A 7,500-nucleotide genomic window follows, 5' to 3' on the forward strand; every position below is an offset into this window, starting at 1 on the left:
GGTCCGGCAGCCCTGCTCCTCCAGATTGCACTAAGGAAGGACGCAAATCTAAGATTCATCAAGTCCTCATCTCGAGGATGACCCTCACCCGTGGGAGGGTCCAAGCTTGTCTAGAGTCGGAATAAAAGGCGAGCCCGCCCGCTTGCGCTTAACTCTAGCAATCTCTTGAGCCTCGTGGAGGCTTCGGAGAGACTTGGCGAAGGCACCTTCGCCGCGGCCTTTGCAGGACACCTCAGGAGTAGGCCAGTATGCACCCAAGCATGCAAGGAGAGAGCCTCCGCCCAGAGGAACATGCAGAAGGAAGCGGGGATGCTCCAGCTCCTCCGAGGGCTCCCCGGGATTCCTCAGCTTCTGCACGTGTGCCCTGCGCCACCTCGCCATCGTGACCTCGTTCGACGGTCGCGACACCCTTGGGGCCAAGCTCCTGGAGGAGCCGCCTGTGCCCCTGACGAAGACGGACGCGGTGGATGTCCTCTCTCTCTCAGGTGGTGGTAGACACCCCGAGAGGCCCTCACGTGTCCCACAACGACCTCAAGTGGGACAACATCGTGCTGCGGCGAAAAGAGGGGTGCCACCTCATCGCCACCGTCATCGACTTTAGCGCCGCGTGCCTGGTCGGAAAGGCAGCGTACAGACCCTGCGACGAGAAGAGGTACCCCCACCTGGCGCCCGAGATGGCGCGGGGGTCCGTCGCCAACTTTGGATCGGACGTCTACTCCTTGGGTCTCGTCATGGAACGCGTTCTCTCCTCACTCACACACCGACGCCAGTCCCCACGTGGGTCTCTCCGAGCGAGCTCCCATGCAGACACCCTTCCCATCCCACTCCATACAACTCTCGACAGGTTCGATCCACTTGCAGACATGAAATCTGTGGTCGTCCCCTTCTTCGTCTCCTCCATCGAGGATTCCTGTCTCTTGTGGAGACAACCCTGTGAGTAGGATCAACATCAGGGAAACGTGCCACATGCCTATATAACCAGAGTTGACGTTCACGAATTATGTTAGAGATAAGTGGCCCAGACTGAATCTCACAGTACAGTCTCTGCTTTGATACGAAGTCATTCCAGCGATACCCCATGATTCTTCGAAGGCACTTATTACCAAAGACATCGAGACGCATCTTCAAGTCAGCATCCAATGTCCATGTCTCACAGCCGTACAGCAAGACAAGGACCCATAGTGACTTGAAGATTCGAATTTTAGTCCTCCTGCACATTTAACGACAACGTCATATACAGTACTCTGGTTGAGTCCATAACACCATGGGAAATCTTTCGAAGTACTTCCCGGCATGACCCACCACTGTTTTTGCATTCCAATTCCAAGTTATGTGAAGCTTTTCAAGACCTCAATATCTTCCCTACATGTATGGACAGACTGAACTGTGTCATCCTGTAAGCTCCCATACTACTGAATCGTGGTTTTGGTCCAGGAAACCTCAAGTCCAAGCAGTCTCGCCTCCCTGTGCAGTGACTCGAGGACTGAAAACAAGACCTCGAACGACTCCGCAAAAAGGACAGCATCATTAGGAAATACAAGGTCAGTGACCTCTCTTTTTTTTCCAATAGATGCTCCCTAACGACATTGATCGACAACTTTGTCCAATACCCAGTCCATGCAGACGTTGGAAAGTGCTATGGCGAGGACACACCTTTGCCCCACTCTTGAATTAACAGGAAAGAAGCTGGACACACCTCCTCCATAATTTACAGCACTCTGTGTCCCATAGCGTAAGACAGATATCAAGTCAATAAACCTTTCAGGAATCCTACGGATCCCCAGAATGTCCCAGAGCACTCCACGACGCACCGTGTCAAACGCCTTCTTGAGATCAACATAAGCTGCAAGAGACTCCTATTGAAACTCGTGTCGGCGCTCCACAAGAATACGAAGTGCTAGAATATGATTAGTTGCTGACTTACCTGGCATGAATCTACATTGTTCAAGCCTCTGAAACTTTAGCAAATATGAACGAACCTATGTCAGCAATATATGAGGCAACTCCGCACTGTTCTTACTGATACAAGCTGCCTTTCCACCCTTCAGTTTACTCACAGCCTCTTTGACCTCTATCAGAGAGGACGGAGGTTCGTCCATCGGTGAATCAGGAGCCGCCACCTGAACACCATCGAGGGGTAGCTGTCCGCTTGAAGGGTCACCCATGAGCAACTGCTCAAAGTACTCGACAAAGTGACGACACCCCTCCACACCTGATACTAGTTTTCCATCAGCTGTTTGGACCCTCTTGCGTCCATCACTCTATACGCCAGTTTTCGCTTCGTTCTTCTAATTACCATTAAAACTACCAAGCATCTAGAAGCCTATTCTTCTAATTAATTTTAATCTATTTGGTTTTCATTGACATTTTCTATCAAATTTTTCTCCTTCTTGTCACTTTCTTGTCCATGAGACTCGTTCTTATCATTATCCTGTCAGGTACTGCCAAGAATTAAATTAACCAATTCAGGCACGTTGGGTCATCTATCTCATTTAAAGACTTTGTCCTAAATTATCCCGGACAGTATTATTCAGCTCTATGGAAGATCCTCGCTCACTCAGCCAGAATAAAACATATATAGGGGGTCTTCGCGCCGAAAAAGAAAATAAACCCTTTCACCGGTGTTTTGGATTAACTTGGCGTTAGCTAGAATAATATATCTAAATCGTGTCGCCTAATTGAATGATATTGCCTGACGGCAGAGTGAGATCAAGACATCCAAATAGTGGTCCACAATTTTTTTTTTTTTTTTCTTTTCTTTTTTCCAAAATATTCGTTGGAAAATTTGTCTTGAAAAAAAAAAATCTTAAATGATCATGATCTCTACTCAAGTGAATAAAATCTCTGGACGTTGCCCAGAATAAAATATATAAAGAACGCTTGTGTAAAGAAATCGCCTGGCTTCTGGATCTCTGCATCTATCCAATGCGCCACTGTACCCAAGAGGTCCGAACATGGAGACCAGATGAGGTGTCAACGTAAACACCGAAAGAAAATGGGATCCGCATCAAAAGACATAGAAAACGGAAATCGAGTCAGCATCCATCATCATTATCTTTCTTTTTCCATCTCTCTCCTTCCTTGCTTTCCTTCCTTCTTCACTTTCCTTTTCCCTCCCTTTTCTCCACCTCACTCACTCACTCATTCACTCACTCACTTCTTCCCTTCCTTCCTCCCTCCCTCCTTACCTCCCTCCCTCTATCTCTCACTCCCTTCCTCCTACCTTCTCCTCTCACTTCCGCTCTCCATCTCTCACCTTTTTTCCTCTTTCCAGCTCTTATTCCCTTACTCACTCATCTCTTTTCCCTCACACTTTTTTCATTCTCTTCCTCTCCCTCTTTATACTCTCACTCACGTCCTTCCTACCTCCTTATCTTCCCTTAATTCCCTCTTTTCCTCCTTCCTTTTCCTTTCCCTCCCTTCTCTTCCTCTTCCTTTCAATCTCTCTCTCCTATCCTCTCCCATCCTCTCCCTCCCTTCCTCTCTTAATATCCATTTCTCACTCCCTCTCTCCCTCACCTCCCTCTCCTCCTCCTCTATCTCGCCATGGTAGTGTTTGTTTGCATTTCACTTAACAGTATGAAATGATCTGACGGCAGTATAGGGCGTGCTGTAGCTGGGAAAAGACAGACAGTCTCCTGCAGTTCTCTATCAATTTTATTCTGACTATCACCAGGTGATTTTAATCGGCCGAGGACTGACTCCAGGCTGATCGAAAACCTGTTTTGTCCAAAATGTGACCAACAAAACGGTCTGACCTTGGCCAGAGAAAATTTGCAAATTCATATCAACTTATCGAAAAGGTTAATTCAGTTAATTGATAGTAGAATAAATTCACTTTTAGTTCTTCGTGGAGACAGACTGATAATAGAATAAGAACAAAATTAATAAAATGCATCATATAAGAGGTGATGATGATGATATGGTTTAACGTCACACACTCCCCTCCTCACAGAGGGATTTGTAGCGTGCAATTTAATGAACCATGCCCTTGGTTCAACTTCGCTGGTGGCAGGATTCGAACCGCCTTCACCTCGACCTTCGCCGCAAGTAACGACGCCCTAAGCTGCTCAGCCAGCGAGCTTCCATGTAAGAGGTATATGTAAAAAAAGGAAAGAATATAAAAATGCGAAAGAGCAGAGGTTAAGGAGGGAAAAGGGAAAGAATAGAGAAAAAAGAAAAGAAAGAATAAAGTGATAAAGAATAAAGATGAAGTAATAACAAAATGAAAATGAAGAGAAGGAATGTAAATAGGAGAAGAAAGGAGAAATGGAAGAAGAATGAAGAATATCTGATTCTGTCTCTCTCTCCGCCTCTACCCGTGTCTTTTCGTCTCTCTCTGCTTCTGTCTCTGTCTCTGTCTCTCCATCTGTGCGTTTTTCTATCTGCCTGCCTGTCTGTCTGTCTCTTTAATTCTGTTATTGCGACCGCAGCGCCACAACTCTTCGTGTGAAGGGTGCTACTCCTATTAATGCGAGCGCGCGGCCCCTGGTCACCCTCACTGGCTACCAATGGAGCCTCTCCTCGGATAAGAGAGGCGAAGCTAAGGAGAGAAGGAGGGAAGGAGAAAGGAAGGAAGAGTGAGAGGAGGGAGAGAGAGAAGGAGGAGAGGAAAGGAGGGGGGGTGAGGGAGAGAAAGGGAGAGGTAGAAAGAGAGACAGAGATAGAGAGACAGAGAGAGACAAAGAGAGGCAGAGAGACAAAGAGAGAGAAAGAGAGAGAGAGAGCTAAAGATGGGCAATAAAGTGCTACATCAGTCAGAAGACGTTTATTTGCAAACGAATTTGTCACCTTTCCCTTATGTACTTGAGTAGCAAGGGCAGGTAATTAATAGTCACTTCTGGGAACCGGAGAGAGTTGTGGGGCTAGAAAGATGTAAAACCAGCATGCCTCCTATTAGGCCACCAATGTTTTAGAGAGTCAAGGAAAGGAAATTATTTTACCGACACTTAAAGGACCAATCAGCTCTTCGTAGATGTAAAAACCCACCAATCAAAGGACGCAGCTAAAAAAAAAAAAAATAATAAAAAAAAATACTGGACCACCTCGCCTCTCTATGAAGGAATAAATATTGAGAATCACTGTGGATGAAAAAAAAGATCGATTCAGTCTTTTTAGCGACTCGTAAAGGAGGAAAAAGGCTGGACGAATCAAGGGCATTCACGTAGAAGGGGGTGGGAGGTAGGGGAGGGAGAGGGGACGAGTCACAAAGGACTAGAAGATATAAAAAGGCACTGGGGACGCAATTTGAACATTTTATTTTCCATTCAATGAAGACATACTTTGTGTGTGTGTGTGTGTGTGTGTGTGTGTGTGTGTGTGTGTGTGTGTGTGTGTGTGTGTGTGTGTGTGTGTGTGTGTGTGTGTGTGTGTGTGTGTGTGTGTGTGTGTGTGTGTGTGTGTGTGTGTGTGTGTGTGTGTGTGTGTGTGTGTGTGTGTGTGTGTCTGTGTGTGTGTGTGTGTGTGTGTTTGCGCGTGCATGTGTGTTTACCTATTGTACCTAATTCTATTTTTTTTTTTTAAAGTAGCAGTTGCCGACAAGACTGACGAGTTAAACACCGTATGAGAACGGAGCCTTTATTTGTACGACGCGACGTTTCGCTTATTATAGCTTTTTCAAATACAAGTTGAGATACATATGCTTGAGATTAGATAGAGGGAAAGGAAAAAGCTGTAATAAGCGAAACGTCGTACAAATAAAGGCTCCGTCCTCATATGGTGTTTAACTCGTCAATTCTATTTATCTAAACGAATTATATAGATATAGAACAACGCTCGTAAGTTTCTATCACATATTCTTTTATTTGTCATGGCTACTGTAGCCTCGAATTCAAATAGTTTGTACTACAGTTATATCATTATTTTCCAATTATCCTTCTTAGGTTTGAATTCAAGAATTGTTCTAGTTTGGGTTTTATCACCACTTTTCCAGTTATCTATGCAACTGTATGGCAAAATTTATTTCTTCGCATCTTTTAGATGTCTTTCTCATTTTGTTTCTATGACCTCTTAAAGCTCTCCCATCCCTGATCAAGAGAACTTTTCTGTCAGTGTAATATATTCCTTTTAGCGACCTGATTACTGTATTAATATCACCTTCCTTCTCTTCGACCTTTCAACGTTGTTATACCTAGTGTTTTTAGTCTCTCGTATAGTTTATCTCCTACATCAGGAACCAACTTAGTTGCTGCTCATTGTTTTCTCTTGAACTTACATCATGTACTCTGTGTGGATTAAACCGCTGACGCATATTCTAGTCTTGGGCGGATTAGTGTTTCTATGAGATTTTTCACTATCTCTACATCCATATAGATGAAAATCACTTTAAATCTGCAGCAGTCCACATATCTCTCCCGCAATCCTGCTTATACTTCTGTAATATTACAAGTTGTCTTTTATCAACCTTCCCAAATATCTCTAATATTTTACTTTTGTAATGGAACCTTGTGATCACTATTCTCCGTCCTGATATTTTATTCTTCGCTACTCACAATTCACCCTCCCACTCACACAAAATGGGAAGTGAGAAACCCCTAGTAGGGCAAGCCCTGTCAGTTGCGGCAAACCGTAGGGACTTTTAGGCCGACGTTTGGGTCGCCTCCCCGCCTGGCCACGGCTGTCGGGAACCAGCACAAGTAGCATGTAGCGGGCCCCGGGAATCGACCTCACGACCACCTCCTAATGAGGTCGAGACGTTATCCACTGAGCCATCGCGCGGCCCTCGTTTATCTTTCCTTCAGAGAATCTTTCATCCATGCGAGTAGATTGCTTCTTAGTCATCCAATATGCTCCAGTTTCCTCAGGAGTAGACTGTGAGATAATTTATCAAAGGCCTTTTCTAGATCGTGTGTGTGTGTGTGTGTGTGTGTGTGTGTGTGTGTGTGTGTGTGTGTGTGTGTGTGTGTGTGTGTGTGTGTGTGTGTGTGTGTGTGTGTGTGTGTGTGTGTGTGTGTGTGTGTGTGTGTGTGTGTGTGTGTGTGTGTGTGTGTGTGTGTGTGTGTGTGTGTGTGTGTGTGTGTGTGTGTGTGTGTGTGTGTGTGCACGCATGCGTGCAGTTGCAGGAATACAAAATGAATGTTCACGGGAAACGAAAATGGAGAGGCGTGAGGAGATACAAAAACAAAATGAAGAAGAAGAGATGAATGGAAGAATAAGAGGAAAAATAAAAGGAATATGCAGGAAAAAGAACAGAAAGAGAAGTAACAAGATGAGGATGCCAAGAAAGAAGAGAAAAGAAAGGAGTGGACAGGGGGTGATGAAAAAGGAAGAGGAAAGGAAGGAAGCGATAGATAAAGATGAAGAAGGAAGAGGAATAGGAGAAAGACGACGGCGACAAAGAGAGGAGAGGCATAGGGATGAGGAGGTGGAAGGGGAAGGGAGAAAGAAGGGGGGAGGGGGAGGGGAGGTGACGAGAGAAGGAAAAAGGTGAGGGAGAGTTGGATGGAGAGGGGAGGATGAAGTGAGGGGGAGGAGAGAGGGATGTTAGGGAGAGGGGAGGGG

This window comes from Oratosquilla oratoria, chromosome 22 (assembly GCF_046742065.1).
Source record: "Oratosquilla oratoria isolate Oo_2021 chromosome 22, ASM4674206v1, whole genome shotgun sequence".
NCBI classification, from domain to species: domain Eukaryota; kingdom Metazoa; phylum Arthropoda; class Malacostraca; order Stomatopoda; family Squillidae; genus Oratosquilla; species Oratosquilla oratoria.